The following is a 17,688-nucleotide window of genomic DNA, read 5'->3' as shown; positions in this document are numbered from 1 at the left end:
ATTGGGGAGAGCATTCCACAAGGTGGGAGCCACTACTGAAAAGGCCCTATTCACGCATGGCCAACCTGCAGACCTCCCATGGAAGGGGAGCACAGAAAAGGGCTTCAAATGATGGTCGTAGGGTCTGGGGCGGTTCCAACTGGGATGTATTGGGATCCTAAGGCACATAAGGCTTTTTAGGCCAAAACGTTATGTCAGGGAACTGCCATCGGAGCCAGAGGCGGCGGGAAGGCTCCAGAGGGATGCCGGAGAGGGTCCCAGCAGGCAGAGAGGCAGCCCATCTGCTGGGGAAGGAAATCAGCGTAACACCAGTGGAGAAGGGGGGCAGATGGGGGAATCGGAGAGGAGGCTCCAGGACTCTTCACTGGAGACCAGCGAGGAGAGCACAGGTCCTCCGCTGCCCACACCCTCCCTGCGCAGAAAACTTCCGCGCACGGAGAGTAGGAGGAGACTTGGCGTCAAAGAACTTCTTTGCTGGAAGAGGTTCAAGAAATGCCCACTGACGGATTCTGCCAGCGACTGAAACAGCCACGAAGTGAAGGGCTGTCCAGACAGAAAGGGTTCAACCAGGTAACCTAGCCAGGAGTGGCGGCAACTTACGCACGAGCAACCCCTATAACCATTACACCTTTGAAGTACCTTTGAAGTACCAAGGACTAGGTAGCCCATTTTTGTGGTGGTATCTGAAAGATCTTTGTGGGACGAGTTCTTGCAAATTCTTCATCCAAATGAGGTGGCCTAGTATCTGGTGGCTGTGAAAAAGGCAAGCTCAATGCTAAGGGTCATAAGGAAAGGAACTGAAAATTGAAAACTGCAGGTATCATAATGCCCCATTATGCAAATCTACAGTGCATTTGTGTAGAGTTCTGGCCGCCTCACCTCAGGAAGGATATTGTGGAGTTGGGATAGGTTCAGAAAAGGGCAAGCAAAGCAGTCAAGGCAATTGGAGCGGCTCCCCAAGGAGAAAAGGTTGCAGCAATTTGGGACAATTTGGAGAAAAGGTGAGGACGATATGACATGATAGAAGTTTATAAAATGATGCATGGCATGGAGAAAGTGGATTGAAAAAAGCTCTCCTCTCTCGCTCGTCATTCCATTGGTTGCGCGGTCATGGCAGTCGGGAGATTTGTGAAAGATGAAAGAAATTCCCAGAGACGGCATTGATGCCCACCATAGTGGAGAGGGCTCTCAATGGTTACTAGCCACAATGGCTCTGCTGTGCTTCCACAGCTGGAGGTAGCAATGCTTCTGAATACCAGCTGCTGGGAACCACAAGTGGAAAGAATCGCTCTTGTGCTGGGATCCTACTTGTGGGTTTCCCGTCTGGTTGGCTCCTGTGTAAGCAGGACGTTGGACTAGATGGGGCATTGGCGCTTCTTATGTTCTTATGAGTGGCAACCCTAGCCTCATTTTCCTTTTGAAGGGACAGGAGTCCCACCACTCTCCTTGGCTTCCAGCCTCCAGAAGTCCAGAATCTTACCATGATTTAGCTTATTTACTCACTGCCTTTACATCCCAGCTTTCCTCCAAAGAGCTGGAGGTGGTGCTTTAATTGTTCTCCCCCTTCTCATTTAATCCTTAACAACACCACTGTGAGGTGAGTTAGGCTGAGAGAAAGTGGCGACAGGCCCCTAAGGTCACACCCAGCAAACTCCGTGGCCAAGTGGGAATTTGAACCTTGGTCTCCAGGTCCTAGGACTCATTTAATCCCCACAACAACCCTGTTAGGTAAGGTAAAGGTAAAGGGACCCCTGACCATTAGGTCCAGTCGTGGCCGACTCTGGGGTTGCGGCGCTCATCTCACTTTACTGGCCGAGGGAGCCGGCATACAGCTTCCGGGTCATGTGGCCAGCATGACAAAGCCGCTTCTGGCGAACCAGAGCAGCACATGGAAACGCCATTTCCCTTCGCACCGGAGCGGTACCTTTTATCTACTTGCACTTTGACGTGCTTTCCAACTGCTAGGTTGGCAGGAGCCGGGCCGAGCAACGGGAGCTCACCCCGTCGCAGGGATTCGAACCGCCAACCTTCTGATCAGCAAGTCCTAGGCTCTGTGGTTTAACCCACAGTGCCACCCACATTCCTCACCCTGTTAGGTAGGTCATGCCAAAAGGCAGTGGCTGGCTCCCAAGGTCACTCCCAGTGGGCTTCATGGCTGGAAGAAAATTTGAACCCCAGTTTCTCCCTGGTCCTTAGTCCGACACTCTAACCACTACACCTCACTGATGCCAGGGAGGGGGCACTGACTTAGTTTTGGGGGAATGTCCTTCCTGAACCATTTCATCCCAAGTATCCATGTTGTGGTGTCAGGACAGCAGCACATAGCATTCCCCCACAGCTTCATCCGTTTCCCAGAGGCAGAGGTTTGCCTTATAAAGTTGGAAGGGACCCCAACGAATTAAGTACTTAACCCAAGGTACCACTGTATCATAAAAACTCCTCTCAAGCTAGCAGTTCGAAAGTATGTCAAAGTGCAAATAGATAAATAGGTACCGCTCCGGTAGGAAGGTTTCCATGCGCTGCTCTGGTTCGCCAGAAGCAGCTTAGTCATGCTGGCCACATGACCCAGAAGCTGTACGCCGGCTCCCTTGGCCAGTAAAGCGAGATGAGCACTGCAACCCCAGAGTTGTCCGCGACTGGACCTAATGGTCAGGGGTCCCTTTACCTGCTTCATCACCTGAGACAAAATGGGAAGTTGCTGCCCCATTGTCAGAGTTGTCTCCTGCCCTGTGAAGCTTCCCTTCTCCAGTTTGTGCAGAGGCTCCTGCGAAGTGGTGGCGGCAGGTTCTGGCACGGTCTAATGAGATTTCATAGGGGTATTCCAAGAACTTGCTAGAAGTTGCTGCTGCTGCTGCTGCCACCTCTTCACCAGAGGTTGAGCAGGTGGGGTGCCCATGGGGGTCCTACCTCTTGGGGTTCCACCATTCGATGGAGCTGCTTCAGCCCCAGGGCTGGATTTAGATGAAGAGAGGCCCTAGGCTCACTGGCGGAGGAAGAGGAGTGCAGGGGGAGCACACCGCACCTGGCAGTGCGATCCCAGTGGGGTGCCATCGTGGCTGCCTCCCCGCCCATGCTGGGTGCCATGCCCCCGCAGGCGGTGTGCCATGCCCCCAGGATGCGCGCCAGCCCTGCCCTTGCCTGCTCTCCCCCTCCCCCCCCGTGCCGAAGCATGAAGCTCCGCCACTGCCTAGGTTACTCCACCTGTGAGGCCCCTCCCAATCCCTCACCCTCACAACTAGAAGAAAATGGAAGTGTTATAAACAAAATTGAGTGAAGCCAAGGATGATGACGGGCATTTAAAATTCTGCAATTCATGATTTCTCCTCTAAAGGACATAAGATATTATTGTTAAATACCATGGTGATTACAGTGGTACCTCTGGATGCGAACAGGATCCGTTCCGGAGCCCCGTTCGCATCCTAAAGCGAACATAACATGCAACTGCATGTCTGCGCAGGTCACGTTTTGCTGCTTCTGTGCATGCGTGTGACGTCATTTTGAGTGTCTGCGCATGCACGAGTGGTGAAACCCGGAAGTAACGTGCTCTGTTACTTCCGGGTCGCTGCGGAGCACAACCCGAAAGTGCTTAACCTGAAGCGTATTCATCCCAAGGTATGACTGTAAAAAAATGCATAAATGTTAAATTTAACACTGAAAAACATTTGCAGTAACTGAACTTTGTAAACTTTTTGTGGAATAAGCATAAATTTTTAGGAAAACGAAGATCACCCTGTTAACGTGGGTGATCTGACATTAAGTGAAAGTGAAACAAAAGAAGTGCCATGGTGAGATCACTTCCTGGTGCAATTGGACTTCTCCGCTACCCTTCTTCTCTGCAGGGAGGTGGGACCAATTCGGATGGTCCGCCCCTGCCACTTAATGGATCCAAATGGTTTCCAGAGAGTGGTAGGGGATGCTTTATCCCATGTTGATGGCCTTTCAGCTGATTCCCTGGTGGCCTGCTGGAATGCGGAGCTAACCAGGGCTATTGACTCTCTGGCTCCAAAGCACCCTCTCCGATTGCATGGAGCCCAGACAGCCCTGTGGTTTTCCACGGATCTGAGGGCGAGGAAACAATCGCTGAGACAGCTAGAGTGCCGGTGGCGAAAAACTCATTTTGAATCAGACACAGGTTAGAGCTCAACGTCGAGCCCACCAAGTGGCAATAGTGACGGTGAAGAGGATTTTCTTCACTGCCTCTATTGCATCTGCAGAAAATAGTATCAGGAGACTCTTTCAGGTGGTTCATAATTTAATGGAACCACCTTTGCCATTGGGGCCTGGTAAAGACCCCAAGATTTCCTGCAATTATTTTTCAAAGTTTTTTGCAGATAAAGTCACTCAGATTCAGAAAGAGGTAAACTCCACCATAGGAGCAGGGCTACAGCCCTGTCTGGTTGAGTTGCATGGAATTAATTCCAATCTGTTACCTCCAAGGATGAGGACAGGCTGCCTGGACGAGTGAAACCAACCATCTCCTTGATCCTTGCCCATTCTGGCTAATAAAAGCAAGCCGGGAAGGGCTGGGTGATGGGCTCTGCGAGGTGGTAAATGCTTCCCTCTGTGAGGGAGCCTTCCCAGACCCACTGAAAGAGGCTGTCATTAAACTGCTTCTTAAAAAAACAACAACCCATCTTTAGACCAGCCAATATGGCCAACTATTGCCAAGTCTCAAATCTTCCATTCTAGGGCAAGGTGATTGAACGGGTGGTTGCTGAACAACTCCAGGCACGCCTGGAGGATTTGGACCATTTGGATCCCTTCCACTTGGGATTCAAGTCTCATCATGGGACTGAAACTGCCTTGGTCACACTGGTCAATGATCTCCAATGGGCTAGAGACAAAGGTGAAAGCTGTTTCCTAGTTCCTCTGGATCTCTCAGTGGCCTTTGATACCATTTACCATGACATCCTGCTGGACTGTCTAGAGGGGCTGGGAGCTGGGGGCACTGTTATACAGTGGTTCTGCTCCTTCCTCCTGGGCCGTGTCCAGAAAGTGGTGGTGGGGGATGAGTGTTCAGACCCCTGGGCTCTCACTTGTGGAGTGTCTCAGGGTTCTGTCCTCTCCCCCATGCTTTTTAACATGTACATGAAGCCGCTTGGAGAGATCATCAGGGGGTTTGGGCTGGGTGTTCATCAGTATGCAGATGATACCCAGCTCTACCTCTCTTTCAAATCAGAACCAGTGAAGGTGGTGAAGGTCCTGTGTGAGTGCCTGGAGGTGGTTGGAGGATGGATGGCGACTAACAGATTGAGGTTGAATCCTGACAAGACAGAAGTACTCTTTTGGGGGGACAGGGGGCGGGCAGCTTTGGGGGACTCCCTGGTCCTGAATGGGGCAACTGTGCCCCTGAAGGAGCAGGTGCGCAGCCTGGGAATAATTTTGGACTCACAGCTGTCCATGGAGGCGCAGGTCAATTCTGTGTCCAGGGCAGCTGTCTACCAGCTCCATCTGGTACGCAGGCTGAGACCCTACCTGTCCACAGACCGTCTTGCCAGAGTGGTGCATGCTCTAGTTATCTCCCGCTTGGACTACTGCAACATGTTCTACATGGGGCTACCTTTGAAGGTGACCCGGAAACTACTACTAATCCAGACTGCGGCAGCTAGACTGGTGACTGGGAGCGGCCGCTGAAAGACCTACATTGGCTCCCAGTATGTTTCTGAGCACAATTCAAAGTGTTGCTGTTGACTTTTAAAGCTGTAAACGGCCTTAGCCCAGTATACCTGAAGGAGTGTCTCCACCCCCATCGTTCTGCTCAGACACTGAGATCCAGTGCCGAGGGCCTTCTGGCAGTTCCCTCACTGTGAGAAGCCAAGTTACAGAGAGCCAGGCAGAGGGCCTTCTCAGTAGTGGCACCCGCCCTGTGGAACGCCCTCCCATCAGATGTCAAAGAGATAAACAACTATCTGACATTTAGAAGACATCTGAAGGCAGCCTTTTTTAGGGAAGTTTTTGATGACTGATGTTTTAATGTGTTTTTCATCTTTGTTGGAAGCTGCCCAGAGTGGCTGGGGAAACCCAGCCAGATGAGTGGGGTATAAATAAATAAATAAATAAATAATAAAAATTCTTCTTCTTCTTCTTCTTCTTCTTCTTCTTCTTCTTCTTCTTCTTCCTCCTCCTCCTCCTCCTCCTCCTCCTCCTCCTCCTCCTCCAAAAACACCTTGAGTTTACAAATTATATTGCCTGGGAAGTGTAAATAATATGATCATGATTACCTAACAGTGTGGCACTTTTACAATCTACTTTATGGTGTCATTAAACAGTCGGTTTTAAAATACATATTAAGAAGTAAACTACAACCATCAAATACAGTAAGACTAAAAATGCTTCCCCCCCAGCCTTCCTCATAACAAAATAATCCAAAACTTCATTAAAATACGTTTGTCTAAGTTTGTCACTTTCAATGTACAAAATGCTCAGTGCAGACAACCTCTCTTGAGACATCATCGCCCTTAATTCATTTTTAATTCTTTTGACTCTTGAAAAACTCCTCTCTCCCAAGCAGTTGGTGACCATAAAGCTAAGAAATAGCTGCAAGATTCCTTCCTCATAAGGAAAGGCCAGCTGAATTTTTTCCTTGTACAGGAAATTTTTTCCTTGTACATCCTCTGGATGCGAACGGGATCCATTCCGGAGCCCCATTCGCATCATGAGCAGAATGCAACCCGTGTCTGTGTCTGCGCATGCACGAGTGGCGAAACCCGGAAGCAACCCATTCCATTACTTTCAGGTTGCCGCGGGACGCAACCTGAAAAGATTTAACCCGAAGCGTCTTTAACTCGAGGTATGACTGTATATAATTTGATAAAGTTCTGTATGAGACAGAGAGTGCTCTGCTGTAAGCCTATGCCTTTGTCTCACATACAGGTGAAAGTGCAAAAGTTCACCAAGAAGTTTCATGTCAATATCTTCTGGATATGCTTCCATCAACAGTTCAACACCTTGCTGAATTTCTTGCTTAGATGCTGTCAGATTAGCAAGAATGGAAAACAATTGTGCAACATCACTGTGCACAGTACTTCTTTTTAAATTGGCTTCAAGTGCATCTAATAAGGGAATCAGATTGAAGAACTTTCCTTCTGTTCGATATATGATTTATACCCCAGTGGGGAGTTTCCCTTCAACAAAGTGTAGGACATGAGTAGGCAACCTAAGGCCTGGGGGCTGGATCCGGCCCAATCGCCTTCTAAATCCAGCCTGTGGACAGTCTGGGAATCAGCGTGTTTTTACATGAGTAGAATGTGTCCTTTTATTTAAAATGCATCTCTGGGTTATTTGTGGGGCATAGGAATTCATTCATTTCCCTCCAAAAAATATAGTCTGCCCCCCAAGGTCTGAGGGACAGTGGACCGGCCCCCTGCTGAAAAACTTTGCTGACCCCTGGTGGATCATGGCAATGAAAATAATGAATAGAGTTGGGGCAATAACACAACCCTGTTTAACACCTGATCTCGCTGTGAATGGTTCACTTTGAGAGCCATTGTTATCTGCGATTGTTGCTGCGATTGTCATATTATCATGGAGGAGCTGAATGATGTTTACAAATTTATCTGGGCAGCCAGTTTTCAGAAGGATAGTCCACAGGGCATTACGATTTAGTGTTGAAAGCCTTAGTCAGGTCAATAAATGTCATATACAAGGGTTGGTTTTGCTATCTGCATTTTCCTGAAGCTGACGTGTGGTGAAGATCATGTCCACTGTCCCCCTAGAAGGCCGAAAACCATTTTGGGATTCAGGAAGGGTCACCTCGGATATTGTTAAGAGACGGTTTGCTAAGATCCTTCCAAGAATTTTGCCAGCTGCAGCTAATAGAGAGATGCCTCGATAGTTTCCTCAATCAGTTCTGTCACCATTTTTTTAAAAAAAGAGATTGATAATTTTGGCATCCCTAAAGTATGCTGGGATCGCTTCTCTTTCCCAGATTTTTTCGATGAGCATGTGAAGTTGTGTAACTTCAATTCCACCCACTTTGAAGATTTCAGCAGGTATCCCATCAGGTCCACTGGCTTCGTTGTTTTTCATTTGGTTAATAGCTGTACACAACTCTCCTAGATTTGGAGATACTGCAAGCCCATCTCATTGTTTTTGCAGAATTTGTGAGAGGACCTCAGCAGCTACGGGGGAGTTGCGGTTAAGGAGATGTTGGTAGTGTTCTTTCCAGCACATTGCAATAGCTTCTTTATCTTTTAGAAGTGTGGTACTGTCTGCTGAGCGTAGAGGGCATATGCCATGATTTATTGGCCCATAGATGGTCTTTGTGGCTTTAAAGAAACTCTGTGCATCATGAGTGTCGGCTAAGTGCTGGATCTCTTGAGCCTTTTTATCCACCAGTGGAACCAGTGTCCCCACTGTGGAAGGATGTGTGGGTCCAGAATTGGCTTCCACAGTCACTTATGGACTCATTGTTAAAACCGTGTTTATGGAAGAAAATCTTACTCGGCTATGAGTGATTGCCAAAGAGAAAAAAGAGAATAAAGGATTTTATCCTAAACTTACCGGTATCTCTTGAAGAAAGTGCATCTAAGGCATCAGGTGCACTTCTGTCATTTCTCTGCTGTTCCCTCACTCTTTGTCTCCTTGTTTTGTAGTTAACATTTGGCAAGGTGGCTTTTGCTTGCTTCTCAAGCTCATCAAAAATCTTCTCTAATTTTCCTTAAATAATCCAGAAGTGAACTGTACAAACTTGCACAAGAACTCAATAACAGGTCTGATTTCTGAAGGGCTTTGCTGACCTGTGAAAATGGCCTAGCACATAGGTCCGAAAATGCACCGTAAACACAAATTCCAGTTCTTCCATTTTCTGCAAAAGATTGTTAGCTTGAAGTCTGGTCTCCCCCTTCCCATTAACGTCAGAGTAGAAATGACTGAGGGCATCAGTGATAGCACTGTAACTTTCCAAAACAGCTTCTGTAGCTTTTGCATGTGCATCCCACCTAGTGTCTGAAAAATATTTAGGAACTTTAGAATCAGGTGACAAAAATGATTTTAGAACTGCCCATCTCTTTGTGGAGGATGAAAAGAAGGTATAAATTTCATTGATAATGCCAAAACAGTTTATTGCATCAAGGCAGCAATCCACAGCTGAACAGTAGTGGGCAGAGCGGGGGAGACTCCGTGGTCAGAGCACCATACTGGGCTTTTAAACAAAGAACAAAGATTTTAATGACTATTTACAAGTAACAGGCTTTTAAACACAAAAAGGTACTTTAAATCAAACACAGAAAGGAAAACGTCACTGGGCACAAATAAAATAAGACAAAACACAGTTCCTCTGTCCCTGAACAGATCCCTATACTTATTTTCCCTCGGGAACCTGCAGCCTGGCCTCCTGCCTTACACACGTAGTTCTGGATCCCTCTGAGGATCCCTTCCCACTGCTGCCTTCCCTGATCCCCAAGGCCTCTCTCCTCTTGAAGCTAATGAAGGGAATGGGGCCCTTTATATGTCCAGCTGTCCTTCGTCAACAACAAATTGTCACATTTTTTTGTGTTGAATATATGCTAAATGGTAATTTATGGACCTAAGAGGTATCTAAAACCCGTGATATTTTAGGGCACAGGTTGCCATTACTTACATCATAGGAGCCTACACAACACAAAACACTTGCTGTATGGAGGTGGTTTTATTTGTTTTTTATCTTATATTTTGGAAAAGTACATCTAGTCCCCCCCGCTTTAGTTTTTTTTTGGGCCCCCAAGAGAATGGGGCCCTAAGCTATAGCTTGTTTAGCTTATACATAAATCCAGCACTGCCTGTGGGTAATCTGCAGTGCATGCTGGAGGCACCAACAGGTCTCTGTGAAGTGTGAAAGATAGACTTCCCTGCCTGGGAGGGGTGAGGCCAGGGCCAGTCACATGTGCCTGCCTTGCTCTGTTCAAGCCAAGGAGGAGGGAAGGAATGGAAGGGACTTGGGAGAGCTTGCTTGCCTGGTCTATCTGCCCCAGCTGCCCCCCCCCCAACTTGCACTCTCCCACTGATTGAAGTGCAGCACGTACCACTACTGACCTGACCCTTGAGCTGGGAAAGGCTGTGCAGCTGGTTGTTGACTCTGAGCCTGCTGGCTCTGGAGTCTGTACTCTGAATAGTGGCACCAGGGACCTAGAAGGGGGAGGTATTGACAGTCCAACCCCTGCACAGTCTCATCAGGGCTGGCCTTAAGGCAGTTGGAGCAATTGGGCCAAATTGGGCCCTGTGCACTAGGGCAATCTAGATGGGTTTTATTTATATCTCTAAGACGCGGGTGGCACTGTGGGTTAAACCACAGAGCCTAGGACTTGCCGATCAGAAGGTCGCGGTTCGGATCCCCACGACGGGTTGAGCTCCCGTTGCTCAGTCCCTGCTCCTGCCAACCTAGCAGTTCGAAAGCACGTCCAAGTGCAAGTAGATAAATAGGTACCGCTCCGGCGGGAAGGTAAACAGTGTTTCTGTGCACTGCTCTGGTTCACCAGAAGTGGCTTAGTCATGCTGGCCACATGACCCGGAAGCTGTACGCCGGCTCCCTCGGCCACTAAAGCGAGAAGAGCGCCGCAACCCCAGAGTTGTCCGCGACTGGTCAGAGGTCACTTTACCTTTACCTAAGATTCTGCAGACTTTGGCTGTGAATTGGGGCCCCACAAAAAATTTCAAGTTGGGCCCTAGAGTTTCAAATAGGGCCCCACTGGCTGGCCCTGAGTCTCATAGTTTCTGGGCCTGAGTTGCCCTGTCCTCGCATGAAGTCTTGGGTTTGCAATTTTGGGAAAGGGGAAACTGCCCGCTGGGGGGCAGGCAGGCTGGGGAGGCCCCCTAGATTTAGAGGCACTAGGCTTCAGCCTACTTAGGTAAACGGTAACCCACAGTGCCACCCGCGTCCCTCAGCCTACTTAGCCTATTCATAAACCCGGCACTGAAATTACAGAGTTTTGAGAAATTAAAAGATAAATTGCAAGACTGGCTTCATTATTATCAAATAAGAGAGGCTTATAATTTGGACAAAAAAATTGGCTTCCAGGTGGAAAAATCAAAGTTGGAAACAGAACTGTTAGATCCCAAAACTAAGATACTTTCAAGAATGTATAACTTGCTGTTAAAATGGAATACGCAGGATGAAACGGTTAAATCTGCTATGATTAAATGGGCACAAGAGATTGGTTATAACATTATGTTTGCTGACTGGGAACAGTTGTGGATCACCGGTATGAAATTTACGGCATGTAATGCCTTAAGAGAGAATATTATGAAAATGATGTACAGGTGGTACATGACACCAGTCAAGCTTGCAAAAATTTATCATTTGCCCGATAATAAATGTTGGAAATGTAAAGAAAATGAAGGCACATTCTTTCACCTTTGGTGGACGTGCCCAAAGATTAAGGCTTTCTGGGAGATGATCTATAATGAAATGAAAAAGGTATTTAAATATACCTTCCTGAAGAAACCAGAGGCCTTTCTCCTGGGCATAGTCAGCCAATTGGTGCCAAAGAAGGATAGAACTTTCTTTATGTATGCAACAACAGCAGCAAGAATACTTATTGCAAAGTATTGGAAGACACAAGAGCTACCCACCCTGGAAGAGTGGCAGATGAAGGTGACGGATTATATGGAATTGGCGGAAATGACTGGCAGAATCCGAGACCTGGGAGAAGAGTTGGTGGAAGAAGACTGGAAGAAATTTAAAGACTATCTTCAGAAATACTGTAAAATTAATGAATGTTAAAATGATGTTGGATTGAAAATAAGTGGCATTAGCAACAAAGTTAATAAGAATATGCAAAAATGAATTGATAATAGATGAAAATATAGAGTTATAATATGTTAAGATACAGAGTTAAGATAAACGAAAGAGGGTAAGGATTTGCTGATTTGATTATTTAAATGGGAATACAAAAAGGGGAGGTGTGAGGAGGCCAAGGAAATAAGTTAATGAGTTCAAAGTTACAAAAAACGGATTTGTTTTTAATTCTTTTTTAGCTATTTGTCTTTTGTATTTCGTATTTTTATTCCTTTCTTTTCTTTTTCATGTATTTTTCTATGTTCTTTTTTTGTATCTTTTTCTTTTTATATGACCTTTTTTCATTTTGTAAACTTATGTTTTTGTAAAACTTCAATAAATATCTTTTAAAAAATATATATATATACATAAACCCGGCACTGTTCAGTCCACCTCATGGGCATATTGACTCTGCTTTGTTATGTTCTTTCCAATTGGAGAAATCCTGGTGCAGAGTTCAGCCACTGCAATTGAACCAGTGGCCACTAGAGGGTGCACAAAGACAGGGAAACAAGCAAGGATCCCGTTTCAGCTGGCAGGAAGCCAAGAAGGGCTCCCTGTGGCCTTCCATGTGCTTTTTTGCTCTGGTTCCAAGAGTTCAGTTAGGAGTGCCATGGAGCAGGATGCCAACAACTCCCTCCTTCAGCTGCAAAGCCCTCGAGGAAGTTGCATGCAAAAGCAGCATCACAGATGCTCCTCAGATTGGAGATCCCTTTTGCTGAGAGTTTGCCCCACACTTCAGGTCTTAGCCAATTGCAACTTGTCCCCTCTTCACACCTAGAACGAATATAGAGATAAAAAGGGAAGGTAATGACTGCTGGTGCTAAAGACACTTCTTCGAGGACCAGCAAAAAGGCCTTGCAGGCTGGGTGTTGGACCACTCTGACTTGGGAGTTCAGGACTGTGTAACAAAGAGAGAAGCTGTGTCAGTAGGTTAGAGCGTGGTGCTGATAGCACCAAGGTTGCAGGTTTGATCCCCGTATGGCACAGCTGCATATTCCTGCATTGCAGGGGGTGGGACTAGATGATCCTCAGGGTCCCTTCCAACTCTACAATTCTATGATCTATGAAGGCTAGAGCCGGGCGATATATCAATACATTGTCTGAAACCGGTTTGAAGTTCAGATTGTGGTAACGGCTTCAGAATTTTGAGCTGGCAATATATCATGAATCTCTGTTGGCTCCTCGGCCACTGCCAACACAGCAGATTTGACTCCTGAGTGACGCTTGCGCCCTGTAAGGCCACTTGATGCTCTCCCACTCACTCACTCCCACAGCCTCAGCAGAGGGAGCCCAAGAAGGTGTAGCCCACCCACCCATTTATCTGCCTGTGCCTTCACTGGAGCAAGTGGGTTGCCTTATTCCTCCTGATTGCTCCTCCTGCTCCCTTCCTCCCTCTCCAGCGCAGTTGCCCCTCCTTATTTCAGATGTAGTGATATTTCACTATATCACAATGGTTAGCTGGTAATATATCACAATGTTGAAGAACAGGTATTGCCCAGCCCTAGTGATAGGGTTTTTGTGATGGTCCTGGCATTTTGGGGGCAGATAGAGACTATGGATTAAGTGGGCCATTGGCCTGTTCCAGCAGGCCACTTGTGGTGCTCTTGTGGAACTTCCAGGCTCAGGGGCAATCTATAGTGATTTCTAGGCTGTTAGGGTAATTAGGCGAGTGAGACCAGGATGCTGGACTAGACAGGCCACTGGCCTGATCCAGCAGCCTCTTCATATATTCTTAACAATAAGAAAAGTTATCAGGCATGTGGGAATTAATCAGCACAGGATATGATCAAAATATGAGTCCAGCGAAAGCATGGCTGAGTGCTAGATCTTTATCTCTTCCAGGTATTCCAGTGATCCTTTCTCCCTTTGCCTAGCTTAATTCTTTAGACCCAGATCCTGCATCGTAAGGACTACATGACCCTTGGTGTCCCTGCCAACACTACAATGCTATGATTCATTATAAGTTTTTATAGAGAGGTTTCACAGCCACCTGTTGGGGATTCTTAGGCTGGGTTCCTGAATTGCACGGGGGTTGGACTAGCTGACCCTTTGGGATCCCAACTCTGCAAGCCTATGGCAGAAACACCCCTGCCTCATCAAAGGTACGGCCCATCAGTCTTGTGGAGACCAAGGAGGTTGGTGGAGGGCAGAGCCTGGATTTGGCCCCACTGATAAGACGGGGCCTGGTTCAAAAGAGGGCAAGATACCTAGAAATGACCAGGGGCTTATATCATGGAGATAAGGGAGGCAGGGCTCAAATCCCTAGATAACTCTTTGGCAGATATATGGCCTCCTGTCCTAGAGCCAATTGAGACAGAGAAAAGCCAGCTGGGTGTAAATTCACAAGTCAGACTCAAAAGTCTCTCTTAACCCCATAGCTCAGTTTTTCTTTATTTTGTCCGTTTGTTGCATTTGTATCCCACCTTTGTTTTTTTCCTTCCAAGGATTTTGAGGAGATGTATGTGATGCCCCCCTCCTTATTTAATCCTCACAACAACCCTGTGAGGTGGGATACGCTTGTGTGGTGTAGGGATTAAGGGTGTTAGTCTGGGACCTGGGTTATTGTTTTGTATGTTGTTATGTATTTTTGCCTTTGTTTGAATAATAATAATAATAATGATGATGATGATGATAATAATACAGTGGTACCTCAGGTTAAGTACTTAATTCATTCCGGAGGTTCGTTCTTAACCTGAAGCTGTTCTTAACCTGAAGCACCACTTTAGGTAATGGGGCCTCCTGCTGCTTCCGCGCCGCCGGAGCACAATTTCTGTTCTCATCCTGAAGCAAAGTTCTTAACCTGAAGCACTATTTCTGGGTTAGCGGAGTCTGTAACCTGAAGCGTCTGTAACCTGAAGTGTCAGTAACCCGAGGTACCACTGTAATAATAATAATAATTTATTATTTATACCCCGCCCATCTGGCTGAGTTTCCCCAGCCACTCTGGGCGGCTTCCAATCAAATGTTAAAAACAATACAGCATTAAATATTAAAAACTTCCCTAAACAGGGAATGAAAGGTGATACATAAATCTAATAATAATAATAATAATAAATAGCAGATCTTTCATTCTGTCTTACGAATAATCTCCTTTTTTTCTTCTCCATAGTATTTTTTTTAAAAAGTATTTTTATTCAATTTTAGCCATATAAGGCAAACAACAACATAGAACTTCATGAGACATACACATGAAAACTAAACCAAACCAAAAGCTTCTATACCATGGTGAGAGTACACAGTTTGGAGTGCCTGGGAGGACATCTGTTTTGATCATGGGGTAGGTTGGGGTTGAAGGGAGTGTACTTTTGACCGGAGCACAGTTCGACCGAATCCCCACAGAGTTGAATGTCACAGGATGCGGGGGTGCGGGGGTGGGGAGGGGGGGGGAAGAGAGATGTTTGCCAACGTAAATTTAGTTGAAAAAACATGAGTTGCTTTGACCGCGGAACCCCTTAAAAAGGCATGGGAACTTGATACTGGCAAACGAAATATTCCCAAGAATTAGAATAAAATTTTGAAATCTTAAAATCTCTTTCCAGTTTTCTTCTGAAAAACTCCTTGGAATTACTACGCAGATATCATTACATTCCTTTGTCAATGGAGGGGCTGCGATAAACTTGGAATGTATTATCATGGATGGAGGGAATTTAAGTTGCTGCAAGATTTGATAGAAATGATAAATATTATAGAAGCATAAAATTGTAGAGTTGGAAGGACCCTGAGGGTCATCTAGTCCAACCCCCTGCGATGCAGGAATCAAAACTAACACATCCATGACAGATGGCCATCCAACCTCTGCTTAAAAACCTCAAAGGAAGGAAATTCCACTACCTTAAAAGGGAGTCAATTCTACTGTCAAACACCTCTTGCCATCAGAAGGTCTTCCTGATGTTTAGTCAGAATATACTTGCAACTTGAATCTGTTGGTTAAGGTCCTATCCTCCAGACCAGGCGAAAACATGCTTGCTCTGTTTTCCATGTGACAGCCCTTCGGATATTTGAAGGTGACCATTGCATCTCTCAGTCTCCTCTTCGGCAGCCTAAACATACACAACTCCCTCAGTCAGACTCCATTTCCACACCCTTAATCATCTTGGTCACCCTCCTCTGCACATGCTTCAGCTTGTCAATATCCTTCTTAAATTGTGCTGCCCAGAACTGGACCAAGTAATATACAGTTAGAAGATTAGGAGAGGTTATGGAATGAAGGTTTTAACTTCACAGCATGCAGTACACTTAAAGAAAATGTTATGAAAGTGATGTATAGGTGGTATTTAACACCAGTTAAACTGCCCAAAATGTATAGAACAAAAAATGGATGTTGGAAATGTAAGGAAAAGGAAGATACCTTTTACCATATGTGGTGGACATGTAAAGAGGTAAAAGCTTTCTGGGAAATGATATATAATGAGTTAAAGAAAATGTTTAAAAACATCTTTGTTAAAAAAAACCAGAAGCTTTTTTATTAGGTATAGTGGGTAGAGAGATACCGAGACAAGATAAAAAATTGTTCTTATATGCAACAACTGCAGCAAAAATTTTGTTAGCCCAAAGATGGAAACAACAGGAGTTACCAACAAAAGAAGAGTGGCAGATGAAAATGATGGACTTTGCAGAACTGGTGACACTGACTGGAAGAATCTGGAACTAACGAGATTAAACATTCCAAAACGACTGGAACAAATTTATATTATATTTGAAAGACAACTGTAAGCAATTAACATCATTAGCAGGGTTATCTGAAGATCTGTAAGGTGAAATTGCTGCATATTCAGGTTGAGTAATATAATATTCTAGGTAATGATATAACAAGGATAGGAAACAAAGCGAAATGTAAAGATGTAAAGTTTAATTTTGTAAACTATCAGATGGGAGGGCGGGAGGTCGTTAGGCTCAGTCGAGCCAAAGAGATAAAACAAGAGGGTACGATGTTACGTAATGTGATTATATGTAAAACCAATAAAAATTATTTATATATATAAAAAAAGAACTGGACCCAGCATTCCAGGTATGGTCTGACCAAGGCAAAATAGAGTGGTGCTATGACTTCCTTTGATCAGGACACTAGACTTCTGTTGGTGCAGCCCAGAATAGCATTAGCTCCCCCCCTTTCCCCCCCCCACTGCTGCTGCATCACACTGCTGACTCATGTTCAGCTTGTGTTCCATCAAGACCCCTAGATCCTTTTCACATGTACTATAAGCAAGCCAGTTATCCCCCATGTTATATTTCTGCAGCTGGTTCTTCCTGCCTAAGTGCAGAACTTCACATTTGTCCCACTTGAAGTTCATTTTCTTAGTTTGGGCCCAGTTTTCCAATTTGTTAAAGTCATTTTAAATCACAATTCTGTCTTCTGCGGCATTAGGTAGCCCTTCCAGTTTGGTGTCATCTGCAAATTTTATTATCACCCCCTCAATTCATTCATCCAAGTTGTTCATAAATATGTTGAACAACTACAGGCCAGAACAACACCCTGCAGCACCACACTTGTCCCCTTTTTGCCAAGATAACGAGGAACCATTAGTGAGCCTTCTTTAGGTTTGGTCTGTCAACCTGCTACAAATTCACCCAACAGTTACCATATTCAGCTTCTCTGGAAAAAATATCATGGGAGACTTTGTCAAAAGCCTTACTGAAATCAAGTTACGCTATGTCCATAGCAAGTTAGTAACTCTATCAGAAAAAGAAATGAGATTCACCAGGAATGACTTGTTTTTGAGAAACCCATGTTGGGTCTTAGTAATCACAGCATCCTTTTCTAAATTCTCAGAGACTGACTGTATAAATGTCAAGCTCACCAATTGGTTGTTCCTTGAGTCTTCTTCTCCCACACCTTTTTGAAGATGGGGACAACATTTGCCTGCCTCCAGTCTGCAGGGACCTCATCTGTCCTCCAAGAATTCTCAAAGATTATATACAGAGGCTCTGAGATT

The sequence above is a fragment of the Podarcis filfolensis genome, assembly GCF_964270895.1.
Source record: "Podarcis filfolensis genome assembly, chromosome: Z".
Taxonomy (NCBI): Eukaryota; Metazoa; Chordata; class Lepidosauria; order Squamata; family Lacertidae; genus Podarcis; species Podarcis filfolensis.
The sequence above is the reverse complement of the archived record's forward strand: the minus strand, read 5'-3'. Positions refer to the sequence as shown.